We start from the raw sequence: 17,364 nt of genomic DNA, 5'->3' as shown, positions 1-17,364 counted from the left end.
TTCTTATTCTTTTGCATGTTTGTCACACAAAATGTTTCTGATCATCAAACACATTTAACCATTAGTCAAATATAACACAAGTAAACACAAAATGCAGTTTTTAAATGATGGTTTTTATTATTTAGGGAGAAAAAATCCAAACCTACATGGCCCTGTGTGAAAAAGTAATTGCCCCCTTGTTAAAAATAACCTAACTGTGGTGTATCACACCTGAGTTCAATTTCCGTAGCCACCCCCAGGCCTGATTACTGCCACACCTGTTTCAATCAAGACATCCCTTAAATAGGAGCTGCCTGACACAGAGAAGTAGACCAAAAGCACCTCAAAAGCTAGACATCATGCCAAGATCCAAAGAAATTCAGGAACAAATGAGAACAGAAGTAATTGAGATCTATCAGTCTGGTAAAGGTTATAAAGCCATTTCTAAAGCTTTGGGACTCCAGCGAACCACAGTGAGAGCCATTATCCACAAATGGCAAAAACATGGAACAGTGGTGAACCTTCCCAGGAGTGGCCGGCCGACCAAAATTACCCCAAGAGCGCAGAGACGACTCATCCGAGAGGTCACAAAAGACCCCAGGACAATGTCTAAAGAACTGCAGGCCTCACTTGCCTCAATTAAGGTCAGTGTTCACGACTCCACCATAAGAAAGAGACTGGGCAAAAACGGCCTGCATGGCAGATTTCAAGACGCAAACCACTGTTAAGCAAAAGAACATTAGGGCTCGTCTCAATTTTGCTAAGAAACATCTGAATGATTGCCAAGACTTTTGGGAAAATACCTTGTGGACTGATGACACAAAAGTTGAACTTTTTGGAAGGCAAATGTCCCGTTACATCTGGCGTAAAAGGAACACAGCATTTCAGAAAAGAACATCATACCAACAGTAAAATATGGTGGTGGTGGTAGTGTGATGGTCTGGGGTTGTTTTGCTGCTTCAGGACCTGGAAGGCTTGCTGTGAGAGATGGAACCATGAATTCTACTGTCTACCAAAAAATCCTGAAGGAGAATGTCCGGCCATCTGTTCATCAACTCAAGCTGAAGCGATCTTGGGTGCTGCAACAGGACAATGACCCAAAACACAACAGCAAATCCACCTCTGAATGGCTGAAGAAAAACAAAATGAAGACTTTGGAGTGGCCTAGTCAAAGTCCTGACCTGAATCCAATTGAGATGCTATGGCATGACCTTAAAAAGGTGGTTCATGCTAGAAAACCCTCAAATAAAGCTGAATTACAACAATTCTGCAAAATGAGTGGGCCAAAATTCCTCTAGAGCGCTGGAAAAGACTCATTGCAAGTTATCGCAAACGCTTGATTGCAGTTATTGCTGCTAAGGGTGGCCCAACCAGTTATTAGGTTCAGGGGGCTATTACTTTTTAACACAGGGCCATGTAGGTTTAGATTTTTTTTCTCCCCAAATAATAAAAACCGTCATTTAAAAACTGCATTTTGTGTTTACTTGTGTTATATTTGACTAATGGTTAAATGTGTTTGATGAACAGAAACATTTTGTGTGACAAACATGCAAAAGAATAAGAAATCAGGAAGGGGGCAAATAGTTTTTCACACCACTGTACCTGTTCAAGGTCTCTTTGTTTCATTGTAAAATTCTTGGAGTAATTTAGTTCTTGAAACAGAATCAGCACATTTGGAATGACTACCCAAGCTAGTTTCAATAAAGTTTGGGTTTGTTTGATTATTGTCTCCTCCAAAGCCAAATCTTTATTGTTAATTCCAATGGAGAAGACTACATTTTTAACTTTTGTGTTGGGGCACTTTAATTTCTTTAATATAGAAATCGTATTAAATATCTTAGCTCCAGGGAATTAATCTATCTGAAGTGCTCTATAGTCGTGTGCCCCCACTATTCTAAGGTTTGAATCTCCAAGTATTAGGTTTGGGCGTTTTATTTCTAATTTCCAATTATTGTTTTTCCTTTTAGTGGGACCATGATTGACTGTATTAAAGCTGGCCAGATTTTTAGGTTCTACTACCTCCGGTTCTAAGCAAGAGGAAGAAACACAGGTTTCTTGTTTCCCTATATCTTAAGTTCTCAAAATCTAGGTCTAATAAACACACCTCTTTATTAATCTCTATTCTCAGTTAAAGGTGTTGAGTTTCTTTTTTTGTTGGGGGCTATATCCATTTCTAGAGACAGATCAGAGTCCTGAACTGCTCCCTCCAGGAAGTCTTTAATAGCCATCAGTACTTCATCTTCATTATCTGAATCCAGCTCTGTCTGGATCCATCTGAGAAGTTTTGTGTTTGGAGTCTTTTACTCCTTCACCTTCTAGTCTTTCCCCGTCACTGTTTCCTCTAATGTCTCTAAATGTGTTTCTTGAGTTAAAACTTTATTTTGACTGTTTTTCGTTATCAATCGTTTAGTTTTCTTGTCTGTCCTTGTTTTATTTTCTATGATGGCTTTTAAGTTCTCTGTGATTTGTTGGCTCACAGGTAATTTCTTGTAGAATCTGGGAGATTTCTTAGGTCTGTCTAGTATCTGTTCTCTGAGCCTCCTCTTCCGAAGATGTTAGTGTAATGATTTCCTCAGTTCTAGTGTCCTTCTGTTCTAGTTCTTCTGATGTCTTTTCTATTATTGCCTCATTATTTTCCATTTCTTCTAGTGTCTGTACATTTCTATTTTCTAACCAATTTGCTGTGTAACCGATCAACATTTTTGGCATTAATTAATTTGACTTATACGTTTCTCAGTGCTAGGATTGCCTGTGTACTCATTTTTTCTGTTGATAACCCTTCGGGATGAAATTCTTCAACAAGATTTGATGTTACAATTTATAAGAGCTGAGAGAGCAGAAACTGTCTGCCAAAAGCATTCACACCAATGAGAGGTGAGATTACTGTGTGTGTGGTTCAATATGGTTGAGAGGAGGGCGTGATTTGAAAAAATCTCATGGCCAAAGTCTCATCTCACGGGACTTGAAAAAAATCTTCCAAAAAGTTTTGTCTTGTTGCAGGATTTTTTTTATATAATAGAGAGATATATAATTCAGACCACTGTCAAACTGTAGCACCGAAAAATGAAAGTTTAAGAGATGTCAATGAACTTGATCAGGAGTTTGTATAACGTTAATGCAAATGGCCAGCAGATGTCACTAGAGAGGTGAGTGTCAAATGCTTTGAAGCAACAACACGATTTTCAACACCATTGATTCAAATGTTTCGATCCTCTGTGAGGCTTCACTCGACCCATAACTATCTGTCACTACCTGATTTGGATCAGAAACCCAATTTGAACCACGTGCAACAACAAAAGAAGCAGAAGAGCATCCTGGGATATTCCCGGGAAGTTTTCAACATCTAGAAACGCCTCTTTATGCTCACAGCCAACCACATATCTCAGAAGCTGGCATCATAAACGGTCTCAGTCAGCTGTAGGTTGTTCTGCTTCTTGGCACGAAATTTGGAAACCGTGAGCGGTGCTTCTGGCTTAGAGTGCATGGAGAAGACTTGCTCGCTAAAACTCAGCAGCGTGTTTTGTTCTTTTAAAGTGGAGCATGTAAGAGTTTCATTTACTTTATAAAAATAACAGTCAACCCATAAACACAAGGGAACACTTTCAAATCTCGTGCAGACCCTGGCACTATAAGGTGTGATTAACGAGTCTGCGTTACCTGCAGAAGCTGACATAAACGAAGCTTCATGAGTGGCAGCGCCAGCACAGAGAGCTCAGAGGTGATGGACGTGTCGCCAATATGGTGGAAACGGCCACTGAAAGAGTGAAATAAGCTTCATTCATAGGGAAAAAATAGAAGCCATCTTAAGTGCATCTTTCAGTTCTTATTGCCAGGCTATCGACATAACAGAGACAGCAATTCACATCAGCGTATCAACAATCAGAGCAAGTCCTACGTTTAGACATTTCGGTAGAGTCGCACAGTTAGAAAAGCCCTTTTTGGTGTCGTTTTTCAGATTCACATGAGAAGACTCAGGATGACTTCCTTCAGTCAGAAGACGTTTCCAGCTTGGACACACACATCCGGGAAGCACAAGGAAGAGAGAGAATGTGAGACATGAAACTTCACAAACTCACATCAACTCCTCATCTGTGCATTTTGTTTTGTGCTGATCAGGAAATCTAATTTTAGGCCAAATCAGAAGTACAAGGCTGCACAAAAGTAAGATGTCTTGTCACTTAACTATTAAGTATTAAATGCTGAACATGTGATATGTTGAATTTCCTTTTAATAAACCTGGATAATGCATAACAAAGGCAGCGTCACCAAAGCTGCTAACTTGTCATTTTAATAATTTTCTCAGTCACTGACAGATAAACTAGCACTGCCATTGTGACTGATGCAACGATTCTCAGGACGAACATGAAAAGATAAAATCAAGGAGTCATCACACTGGAAATACGATGGGATACCCCGATGTCTGCCTGTTGGTGACCTTCCTTACCACTGCGTCTGGCCATCATTAGACCTGACAGACTCAAACTGAAGGTGTCTTGTCTTTGCTCAGGACACTCGGTGTGCTCTGTGCTCATTCTGTTCAGTCATTCAGAAGTAAAGGTCCCTGCTGCTGACGTCACATCAAGCTGTTTAAATGACACTTGTGTGTTTACAGGACCCCCTAAATGTCCAGGACCACTGACAGTTCAGCCTCTTTACACCAGCAGGTGTGGGAGTTCTGTGAGCCGACTGCTCAGCCATTTATTTTTTCCAGACTACATATCGGTGTTTCATGAATTGACTGCTGACGTGTGAAGTAAACATTTTCCTTCCCAGTATTTCATTACCGTTGTACGCATTTCGTTTTTCAGGTTTAGGTTGCGTTTTATGGACCACATCACCAAAAAGGCCATTCAGCTGAAAGGTAATTCTACACGATGACACATTCAAGCCCCTGTGGATCTTATAAGACGTTCATGTGCTGTGACAACATATTTTTGAAATTTTATTTATACAGTATAATTGCATAACAAAGACCACAGAAGAAAAGCCCACCTAACTGAACATTTTGATGATTTCTCATTCAGGGCCGGAGCCACAAGTGCTACCACGAACACCGGGTGAGTACCAAGGTTATTATAGTTAATGAAAACTGAAATCAAAACTGAAACTATTATTAAAAACACATTTTCGTAAACTGAAATAAAATAATTAACAAAACCGAAATGAAAAACTAAAACTAAACAAAACTATTAAAATAGCTGGAAAGACTAACTGAAATAAAATAATAATTTACTAAAATATTTTTAGTTTTCGTTTTTGAATGAATATTCTTGCCGTTAGTCTTTAACCCTTGTAAGTTTTAACTCTAAAACAGAAAGTCATCCACCACGAGCCGCCTACATATATTCATCCAGTGAACGGCGGCTGGTGACGGAGGGCGGCTGTTCACACAGCATTTGCGGTGACAGAGCAAGCCGTGTGCGGGTGCGTAAAGCGTGAGAAATAGAAAGTGATTTGCATGCCTCCTTTCTTTGTGCTTGTTGTATATCAAAATGTAATTCAAACTGCTGAAATCAGAAATGTGCTGGTCAACAAAACGTTTACCATATGGACAGAAAAATCACAAGCGAGTAACGTTTCAGTTTATTTCTCCGGTGTCTGCTTTTTGTTAACAGCAATTCACCTGCCACTTCACAAAGGAGAAATCGTTTTTACGAAGTATAGAGAAACTATAGTAATCATGAAAAAATTCGACATTAAAGACTAACCAGTGTCCAACAATACTGTTTTTTGGAATTGTGTGTGTACACGCATGCGTATGTCTGTGTAAACACGCTAACTCAAAAACGCAACTAGATGGATGAAATTCCGCATGTGGTTTTTACACCACAATTGTAGATCTTTATTCATTTTTGGGCCAAATTCATCACCCAGAAGTGGTACTTTACCTGAACACATACTCGATTTTCTTTTATTTATACAGCTGCAGAGTCCAATTTATTCAACTTTTAGAAAAATTGTTCAATATATTATTACTTTAATTTGTTGTTGATGGTTCCTTAATGTACATAATATAAAAATATAATCATTGTCTTGCGGTTTACTCCTCAAATATCCATCCCCATACCTGAGTATACAAGAAAGTCTAGGGGAGACTACTCCCAGTTTTTGAAAATAAAACTGCACTGATCGAGAGACTGACGTGGTCATCATACAAGATCAGCATATTGTTGCTGACCAATCACTTTTGCTTTAAAAACATCGTTTAACAACGAAGCAATACAAACAAAGGTAGAGAGTCTGACAAATGATGAAAAACTAAACATACTAATGGGTTTTTGTATTTATTCCATATTTATTAATTTATCTTTTTTAGTTCATATTCAGAACTCAAAATACCTGATATTGTGAAAGTAATCCATTAGCAGAATTATATTTTAAAATATTCGTCTCCCTTTTTTCAATGTTTTTCTCTCTCTCATATAGATAGTTGAAATATATTCTTTTTGTTCTTAATTCACCCAAAATCTGGAATAGCCTGCCAATAGGAATTCGCCAGGCAAATACAGTAGAGCACTTTAAAACACTGCTGAAAACACATTACTTTAACATGGCCTTCTCATAACTTCACTTTAACTTAATTTAACTTAATCCTGATACTCTGTATGTTCAATTTCCTCATAATAACTATTCATGGTGGCTCTAAAATCCGTACTGACCCCTACTCTCTCTTCTTCCGGCCTGCGCCACCACCAACTACTCAAAGCATCATGATGCACCAACATTGATGGACTGAAAGCCAGAAGTCTACGTGACCATCATCATCAGGTCCTTCCATGAAAATCCTAAATACAAAGAGGACTGTTTGACTTATGTTAGGTAGATTGCCCTGAGGGGACTGGGCGGTCTCTTGGTCTGGAACCCCTACAGATTTTATTTTTTTCTCCAGCCTTTGGAGTTTTTTTTGTTTTTCTGTCCACCCTGGCCATCGGACCTTACTCTTATTCTATGTTAATTAATGTTGACTTATGTTTATTTTTTATTGTGTCTTCTATTTCTCTATTCATTTTGTAAAGCACTTTGAGCTACTGTTTGTATGAATATGTGCTATATAAATAAATGGTGATTGATTGATTGATTAATATTAGCCTTATCATACATATTGCATACCAGGGATTTTTCCTGCCTTGCATCCAAACTTGCTGCAGTAGGCTTCAGGTTTCCTGTGATCCTGATCTGGATAAACAGGTTTAGATAATGTATATATTGTTCTTAATCTCAGATGCGGTCTCTGTCATTTTATGCCTGTCCGTACACCTATTACCTGCTCTTGCTCTGCTCATTATGAGTTTAATGTTCTTATGGTGGGCTATTCAAGACTTACCACCCCTAACCTTGACACTACATGCACGTTTTTCTTTGTTTCCTTTAATACAGCTAGGTGTGGTCCGTACACTGATTCAAGTCTAAGAGCCCTGTTCTTCCTAAGCCGTGTGAGGCGGAGTTGCGTCCCCCATCACCACGCCTCCCACGTAGTTGGCTGCCTGCCTATATTGCGTCCCCCATACCCACGCCTCCCACGTAATTGAGTGCCCATATAAGGCCATCCGTCAGCAGCAATCCAATAGACACGCTGCCGCTAAATATTCGCAGGCAAATCAAAAAGTTAATACCGGGAATGCCTGTTAAACATCTTAGATTCACAAGTAGCAATTTGGCTGGTGAGATGTCTATTGAGGTGATCACTGTAATATTTATGTCATTGAAATGTCTTATTATCAGGCATGGTTTAGGCACCTATGTCATCAGCAAGGCACCAGAATATGGAAGTTAATTTAGAGCACGGATGCCGTGAATGTAAGAGCTGTAATAAATAAAAGTTCCCCTGCATGCTTTAAAAGAAAGTCTCGCCATCATTTCCTTTTTCACAATTTGTGAAAACAAGACATGGTGCCAGAATAGAGGACAGTCATGGATTTTGTTGGAGTTTCCTCGCCACAAATTGACTGGGATTCTCTTAACCTGCTGGGAGAATGGAAAAAGTTCCGACAGCACGTGGAGCGGATGTTTTCTGACCCGCTAAAAGGCAAAGATGAGAGTGAGAAATGCAGCTACCTGCTCCTGTGGACTGGGGAAAAAGGAAGAGACATTTTTAACACATGGACTCTCACCTAGGAGGAAGCCAAGGTACTGAAAACTTATTATGGCTGTTTTGAGGGCTTTGTCACGCCTCAGACGAATACAATGTTCGTGAGATACAAGTTTAATGAGAAGATGCAGGGTATAAACGAGACTTTTGATCACTTTGTAACGGAGGTAAAATTGCTGGTGAAGGTCTGTGCTTATGCAAACGAAGATGAGATAGTCAGGGATAGACTAGTGTTTGGCACAATCTCAGCAAAAGTGCGAGAGAAACTTTTAAGTGCCGGGTCTGAGCTAACATTAAATAAAGCCGTGGACATCGCAAGATCGCAAGAGATAGGACAAGCACAGCTGAGAACCTTTGATGTATGTACTCCAAGCGGCTCATGTGAACTGACTGTGAGCGATGCACGAACAACAAGGAAGAGCTCCAAAAGGCTGAACAAAACGTATTACACAATTGAGGGGGCAGCAAAAGAATATTAAGCGAGTGACGCATACAAGCATATTCATAAGTGCAGCTACTGCGGAAACAAAGCACACGGTGGAAAAAGTCAATGTCCAGCTAAAGGAAGACAGTGTAAAAAATGTGGTAAATTGCACCACTTTGCTAAAGTTGCAGGACTGGGAAAGGTAAACCCGTGCATGCAGTGTGTGATGTCTCAGATAAAGAGGAAGACGAGCTGTTTATTGATGCAGTAAAAAAGGAACAACCCTCTGAGTCTGAACAAGCCTTTGTAGACATATCAATAGGAAAGCAAAGTGTAAAGCTTACGTTTAAATTAAGTTCATAGACACGCTGCCGCTAAATATTCGCAGGCAAATCTACAGTACTGGGAATGCATGTTAAACATCTTAGATTCACGAGTACCGTATTTGAGGAGTGAACACTTCGATGAATGAAACCTGTTATCTTTACAACAGTTGACAACGAAGATGAGATGGTCAGGGATAGACTAGACAAACACGGAATGTAACTTGAACACAACACTTCCTCCAAATACAAACCTGATTGAAAGAAATAATGATAATAAAATCCTTGATGACAGCAACACTCATAACAGTCACAAAACAATTACATTGATAATCAGGTTATGTTATTTTTAAAATGTTTCCTTTTCTTTTTCATAACTTCTTTAACACACTACTTCTCCGCTGCGATGCGCGGGTATTTTGCTAGTTACTTAAACTAAAAATGAAACTAATATATATATAAAAATAAAATAGAAATGTCTTTGTGAAATAAAAACTAAACTAAAAATGCACGATGAAGGAAAACTAAACAAAATTTTCAAGTAAGGTCAGAAAAAATATAGAAATAAAAACTAATATAAAAAGGCAAAACTATAATAACTTTGGTGAGTACAATAATGGGGTCCTCTCTGTGGAAATACGCTGATGTCTGCATTTGAGAAACTTACTGTCACTTTACTCAACTCGTCACTCAGATTTTGTCGTATTCATTACTAAGTTACGTAATGGGGGCTTTGACAGGTCTGGGCCGGGGGGTCTCAGCAGGACCTGTCTGATCAGACTGCGCTGGACGGTGAGTGTCGGGTACACCTAGCAGACCATCGACTGACTTTGATTATTTCTGATGTCTCCCTCTTTAGATTACTGAGGACTTCAGAACAGCAATGAGAGGAGGAGGAAGGTACAGGAGCGTCACACCGAGAAGAAAAAGGACAATATGATGAATATTATTATTATTTTTATTATTATTAAATTAAGGATTCATATTTGACATACTGTAAGACAGACATCCAGCAATGAACTGTTCTGTAGATAGAAGTGACATTTTAATTTGAGATGTTTTTAGTTTAGTGGAGCTCTCTTTATAAACTTAGAGGTTAGCCGTGTGCTCTGACTTTGATTACATTTACGTTGTTGTGCTTTGGGGTAAAGTCAAGTGACCTCAGGGATTATAAAGAAATGCGGTGATTATTAGAAAATAAAGGCTCACTTTCATTCAGTTTATATAGACATTCATTTAATTATGTGGTATATTGTACCAGTTTGAAATTGTTACTGTATTAATAATATACAAAGAATTACTTTGACAGATTACACATAATAACAGTGTAAATTTAGTTATATTTTTAAGTTTATTTATAATGTGCTAATAATTAAACTATAAATTTAGTTTAACTTCAAATTTCAAGGAAATTTATTATTCACTTAAAATATAATCCTAGTGGTCTAATATATATATATATATATATATATATATATATATATATATATATATATATATATATATATATATATATATATATATATACACAGTAATCCTCGCTATATCGCCGACTTTTAGCTTCACTCTATCATGGATTTTAAATGTAAGCATATCTAAATATATATCACGGATTTTTAAGCTGGTTCGCGGATTTCTGCGAACAGTGGGTCTTTTAATTTAAAGTACATGCTTCCTCAGTTTATTTGCCCAGTTGATTTCATACAAGGGATGCTATTGGCAGATGGCTGAGAAGCAACCCAATCAGAGCACGTGTTACATATTAACTAAAACTCCTCAATGATATACGATTTGCTTCCCCGAGCGGATTGTTTGCTTTTCTCGGTCTTTCTCTGCCATTCTCTGCGCCTGACGGAGGGGGTGTAAGCAGTGGGGCTGTTTGCCTAGAGGATATGGACGCTCCTCTAAGAAATGAAAGCACGTATCGATTTTTTGATTGTTTGCTTTAATCTCGCTCGCTCTCTCTCTGACGTTCTCTGCGCCTGACGGAGGGGCTGTTTGTACAGAGGCTGTTTGTTTAGAAGATACGGAGGCTACTATAAAAAATGCTCAAAGACTTACCTTCACATTGCTCCCTTCTTTGTGGCTGCTTTATCGCGGTGCCCATACTTAAAATCCCAACAACATGTATGGATTTTTTGATTGTTTGTTTTTCTGTCACACTCGCTCTTTCTATCTCTCTGACATTCTCTACTCCTGACGGCGCTCGTTTGAAGAGAAGATATGTTTGCATTCTTTTAATTGTGAGAAAGAACTGCCATCTCTGTCTTGTCATGGAGCACAGTTTAAACTTTTGACTAAAGGGTGTTTTTCATGTCTAGAGGGCTCTAATAATGTCAACAGTGTGGGAGAGTTTATAAGGGCTAAAAATATATAAAAATAATCATACAAACATATGGTTTCTACTTCGCGGATTTTCATCTATCGCGGGGGGTTCTGGAACGCAACCCCCACGATCGAGGAGGGATTACTGTATAATATTTTGGATCACCTCTGTCCCAAAGATATCACGTCCTAGTGAGCTGAATGACTTGTTGCTCTGACGTCACATCTGATGAAGACCATGGAGCGGCTGCTGCTTCACCACCTGAGGCCACAGGTCTGCCACGCCCTCGATCCTCTGCAGTTCGCATACCAGGAGAAGGTGGGAGCGGAGGATGCCATCATCTATATGCTACACCGATCCCTCTCCCACTGGACAGAGGTAGTGGTGCTGTAAGATTTATGTTTCTGGACTTCTCTATTGTCTTCAATACCATCCAACCTCTGCTCCTTAGAGACAAGCTGACAGAGATGGGAGTAGACTCACACCTGGTGGCATGGATCATGGACTATCTTACAGACAGACTTTAATATGTGCGTCTTGGGAACTGCAGGTCTGACATTGTGGTCAGCAATACAGGGGCGCCGCAGGGGACTGGACTTTTTCCGGTCCTGTTCAATCTATATACCGTACATCAGACTTCCAATATGACTCGGAGTCTTGCCACATGCAAAAATTCGCTGATGACACTGCTGTTGTGGGCTGCATCAGGAGTGGGCAGGAGGAGTACAGGAAGCTAATCAAAGACTTTGTTAAATGGTGCGACTCAAACCACTTACACCTGAACACCAGCAAGACCAAGGAGCTGGTGGTGGATTTTAGGAGGCCCAGGCCCCTCATGGACCCCGTGATCATCAGAGGTGACTGTGCAGAGGGTGCAGACCTTTAAATATCTGGGAGTGCAGCTGGATGACAAATTGGACTGGACTGTCAATACTGATGCTCTGTGTAAGAAAGGTCAGAGCAGACTATACTTTCTGAGAAGGTTGGCATCCTTCAACATCTGCAGTAAGATGCTGCAGATGTTCTACCAGACGGTTGTGGCGAGTGCCCTCTTCTACGCGGTGGTGTGCTGGGGTGGCAGCATAAAGATGAAAGACGCCTCACGCCTGGACAAACTTGTTAAGAAGGCAGGCTCTATTGTAGGAGTAAAGTTGGACAGTTTAACATCTGTGGCAGAGCGACGGGCACTAAGCAAACTCCTGTCAATCATGAAGAATCCACTGCATCCACTTAACAGTGTCATCTCCAGACAGAGGAGCAGCTTCAGTGACAGACTTTTGTCACTGTCCTGCTCCACTGACAGACTGAGGAGATCGTTCCTCCTCCACACTATGCGACTCTTCAATTCCACCCGGGGGAGTAAATGCTAACATTATTTAAAGTTATTGTCTGCTTTTACATGCATTTTTATTACTATTTAATTTAATATTGTTTTTTGTATCAGTATACTGTACTGCTACTGGATTATGTGAATTTCCCCTTGGGATTAATAATTTATCTATCTATCTATAGTAGAAAAAAAAAATTAAGTTTATTGTAAGTATGTAACAATTAAAGACAATGTACAATTAAAGTTTTTAATGTATTTAATGTAATATTTGGCAAATGTATCCATCCATCCATTATCCAACCCGCTATATCCTAACTACAGGGTCACGGGGGGTCTGCTGGAGCCAATCCCAGTCAGCAAAGGGTGCGGGGCAGGGCGCCAGCCCGCCACAGGACACACACATACACGGGACAATTTAGGATCGCCAATACACCTAACCTACATGTCTTTGTAATGTGGGAGGAAACCCACGCAGACACGGGGAGAACATGCAAACTCCATACAGGGAGGACCCGGGAAGAGAACTCAGCTACCCACTGCGCCACTGTGCCGCCTGTAATAATAGTGCACATGGAATTGATAAAAGTTCATTCTAAATCTATTGTAAGATTGCATGGATTTTTTAAAAGTATATATAAAGCAATACAATTTCATTTTACTAAAGTATACTTAAATAGTCCCAATCTAGTACTTTTAACACAAATTAAGTTGATATTGTGTTCACTTTAAATACGTTTAGCACAGAATGAGTTGTTCTAGCGTCACACATTTGAAATCTAAATCTCGTCAGTCCTGGCCCAAGTTTATTTCTCGTACCTCAGCACACTTGTGTTTATTACACTTCAGAATACAAAGAGCAGTAAAGAGGAGAAGACGACGAGCAGGTAGGGAGGTGAGGGGCTGCAAGGACACAAAGTGACGGGCATGGGTGACGTGACACTCCGGTGTGTTTGGTGACTCGCTCGGCTGGTTTGGATGTTGGTACATTTGAAACTTCATCAAAGGGTCCGTTCTCACAGTTTCTCTTATTTCATATTTTATTAACAGTGAGTCACATTCACAAATCACAGCAGTGATATCAGTGGAGCCAGCTGCTCTTTGTCACCAATAACTGAGGATGTCGTCCATCTTTACGTCTTCACACCAACACACACGTGTCACTGATCTGCTCAAACCTGAACTGAGGCTCAGTGGAGTGAAGGTCTGGTGGTCTTTTAGTCCATGAGGGTCTCACTACAGATGATGCCAATCAAGATGGCACTAATGTCTCCTACAAGACGACTGACCTTAGAAACACAAATGTCTGCCCTTGTCGTGTTGTCCGTCGGCTTTTCTTCATTTTCTATAAATATGGCCGCTCTCTGCTGTCTCCCATTCCTTGTCTTTTTAATAAGAGACTCTGGTGGTCCCGCTGTCCTGTTGCTGTTAGCTCTGACTGCAGTATTTGACCCAGCTGACCATGACATCCTCATCGCCCATCTTGGCTCAGTCACACCTCACAGGCAGAGGCTTTTAGTCAGGTGGTCCGCCTCTCATCCTCAGCCCCTCTCTATTCTGCGGCCTATTCTTTATTTCACTGTAGATGTTCCTCTTAGTATCCATTTTTAAATAACTCAATATTTCTCTCCATGGCTACACAGATGACACTCTGACGTATTTTCCACTCAACAGATCCAAACCAATTCTCTTAACCCTTTATTGGAATGTCCAGAAGACATTAAGACATGAAGACATGGAGGTCACCTCATTCTCTTCGTCTACATGACATACAAACAGATCTTGTGTGTTCTGGACCTTCTGACTTCACTTGTGCTTCTACAGTTCATCTCAGCCCCCTGACCACCAACTGTAAACCCCTGATAGACAATCCTGCTGTGATTTGTGACAAACAGATGACCTCCTCCTCCTCATCTGTCCTCGTCCCAACTGCGTCACTGACCTCAATTTTATAACTCTCTCCTCCTTGCCCCTCTTGTTCATCTCTCTGTTTTCTTCTCTCCCACTCTTGTCCTTGTCTCTTTCTTAATTCCCAGTTCAGCTTATTCCCCTCTGTTTCTCCTTCCATTTTCTAATCCCCCTCAGTCCAGTTCAGGTGGTGGTCCCTCAGTGGCCGTCTGTCCACATCAAGTCAGGACCCCACCCTGGACGGCGCCAATCCATCCCATCTCCACACTCCTACATGTTCTGCTCGTCTTTTCTTTTATTTCTTTTTAATGGCTAACTTGTTCAGGCCGCTGCTCACTACGAGGACACGACTGGAGGGGATGGTGAAGTGGAGACAATGGAATAAAAAAGAAAATCAAAACTGAGCCTCGTGGGAGTTAGTGTCACCAAAGGACAATCAGCAGGTGGCAGACAGGACTTGGGGGACACAGAGCAGACACGGGTTCAAATGACACAGTGACGATGGAGACAAGAGCTGATTGCGTCCTGTGATGGACCAGCGTCCTGTCCAGGGTTTGTCCCAGCCTTGTCCCCAGTGTCACTACAGCCTCGGGCCCCTGTCACCACACAGCTGGACTGTCCAACTCTCTTTGCTCCTACTTGGAGGACTTTTTACAGGATGACCTCCACTACTTTACTGCTTCTAGTGGTGAAACTTGGGGTGGGGGGGGACTGCAGTTCCGAGTCTGCTTAAGTTTTGTCACCAGTTGAGGGTTTCAAGGTGGTAAAAATAAAACTGACGTTAAAGGAGGAGCACACAGGATGAGGAGACACAGAGAGTTTATTAAATGAGGAGCAGAGCTGAGAGGAGAAGAAAAAGAAGAAAGATGAGAATTTAGGGGTGAGTGGACGGGAGGCTCCATCACTGACAGGGGGGTCAGTCTGATCACCAGAGCTAGAAAATTGATGTACTGATAGTCAGCTGACGTCCAGACCTCCTCAGCTCCTCCTGTAGTGACTTCAGGTTCCTCTTCTCACTCTTACTGATCCCATTACTCCACAGCCTGTGAGGAGACACAAGTGTGAGTTACAAACAGCAGGGGGCGCCACACACACACTGCACTGACACCCCCCCTGATATCACCCAGAATTCTTCTCAGTGTCTGTGCTCATCTAAGTCACATGACGTGTGTGTCGGCCTGTCAGTCACTCAGTCCTCTCATCGATTGGTCAACATCCTCTGAAGGCCTGCTGGTGGCGTCACATTTCATAAAGAAGGTGGTCTGTCCAGTTGACGTGCTGTTGCCCCCTCTGTCCCCCTGCGTCACTTCCTGTCTGTCTCTCTAGTGCTCCATCTCTCTTCATTTTCTCTTCTTCTCCTCCTCACTCTCATGTCTTCTCTCATTTCGTCTCCTGCTCGTCTCTCATCCTCCATCTCATTTCTTCCTCTTGTCCACTGATCCCCCCGTCTGCTGCTCTGCTCTTTCTTGTTTGTTCCAAATGACCCTTAGCCCCCAGACTGTCATATCCCCCTCTCCTCACTCTCCACACTGTCTGCTGTCCTGATCCCCCTGTATCTGACTGGACACTCAGCTGCTATCCATTTCTTCTTCTTCTTGCCCATCTCACACTCCTCCTCATCTTCCTCTGTCTGTCTCTTCTTATCTTTGTTGTCCTTCCTGTCTGTCACTCAGTCTGCTCCACTTGTCACTGTCACTCTGGTCACTCCATATGATGTCATGTGATCAGCCCGCCCATCAATAACACATTCAGACTCCCCACCCCTCCCCCTATTTACTCACCACAGTTCCTTTAATATACAGTTGTCACTCCTGAGACCCTCACTCAGCTGACGAGCCCCTGCATCGCCCAGCTTGTTGTTGTTCAGGTCCAGATATGTAAGCCGTGAGTCTGGATACGAGAGGACCGAGGAGAGAGCTGAGCAGCAGGCCGAGGTGAGACCACAAAAGTTCAACCTGTGAAGAAGAAGAAGAGAGACGAGTGAGGACAGACAGACATAAGGACACACAGCACAAGGGCTCAATGACTTTGCCGTCTTCACTGAAATGCACTTTGACCCTGACACCACCGCTGTCCTTATAAGGTAAGGCGCTATATACCTGACAGCGTCTTCTGCCTTCCTGCCACTCTGACTGGTGACACGTCACTCAAAGTGACATGTAGACACTGGACAGAAATGTGAAGGACATGAGGCTGACAGTGTCCTGCACTTGAGGGTCCAGACAGACTTGTCAAAGCCGATGACAGCGGAGGAACCACCTTGGATTTGTGTCTGTAACTGAGGACTCAGCACATGGAGGGGCTTTGACTGATTTGCAGGACCCCATCCACAGATTCCTGTCAGACACGCCGGTCACTGCCGGACATCGGAGAGCGTGACACTGAAGTGTCTGTCATGGTGGGCTCTCCTGATGTCAGACCACTTAGATGATGAGGACACTCTGTCTGTCTATTGTGACAAAGACTGGACTAACTGTGTGATCAGTGACATAATGGACAGGGTGGACAGGACTGACAAGTGACACTTCTGACACTCACACGTCACATGCTGACCGGTGCCACTGACCAGCTGACCTCAGTCCACTAAAGGCCTCACTGCTGGTGACCTTAGTTTTCTTATTTCTCTCCTAATTTGTAATAAAGCCAGTTGATGAGCTCTGAATGGACACTCAGCATCCCAAAGTCCAATCCCCTGGGCACAGAGGTGGTCTGAGTGGACTGCGAAGTGACCCCCAGTACTGCTGACCACTGCTCTCCACTCCCAGCTCTCCTCTGACCTGAGCTGCCCATTCAGAGCAAAATGTCAGAGTGACCTGCTAGCATCGCCACCTGCTGGTAGGTGTTAGAAATGACACAAGGGACATCTCAGTGACATCAAACCACACGAAGAATTAAAGAATAGAAAGACAAGAAGAACAGCAGCTGGGCCACCGAAAGAGAAAAGAATCAGAAGATCACAGGAAGAACACATCAGGGGATCAGAAAAGG

General features: G+C 41.8%; 1 long non-coding RNA gene across 1 annotated transcript; it reads right to left on the bottom strand.

Annotated features, from left to right (window-relative positions):
• Nucleotides 1–13,252: 13,252 nt before the first annotated feature.
• On the bottom strand, nt 13,253–16,385 carry LOC120521102. Its single transcript, XR_005632005.1, has 2 exons — nt 16,158–16,385; nt 13,253–15,419 (listed from the first exon to the last, which is right to left on the bottom strand). It is a non-coding gene; the product is annotated as an uncharacterized LOC120521102 (long non-coding RNA).
• Nucleotides 16,386–17,364: the final 979 nt, after the last annotated feature.

This window comes from Polypterus senegalus, chromosome 2 (assembly GCF_016835505.1).
Source record: "Polypterus senegalus isolate Bchr_013 chromosome 2, ASM1683550v1, whole genome shotgun sequence".
Lineage (NCBI taxonomy): Eukaryota > Metazoa > Chordata > Cladistia > Polypteriformes > Polypteridae > Polypterus > Polypterus senegalus.
The sequence above is the reverse complement of the archived record's forward strand: the minus strand, read 5'-3'. Positions and strand labels throughout refer to the sequence as shown.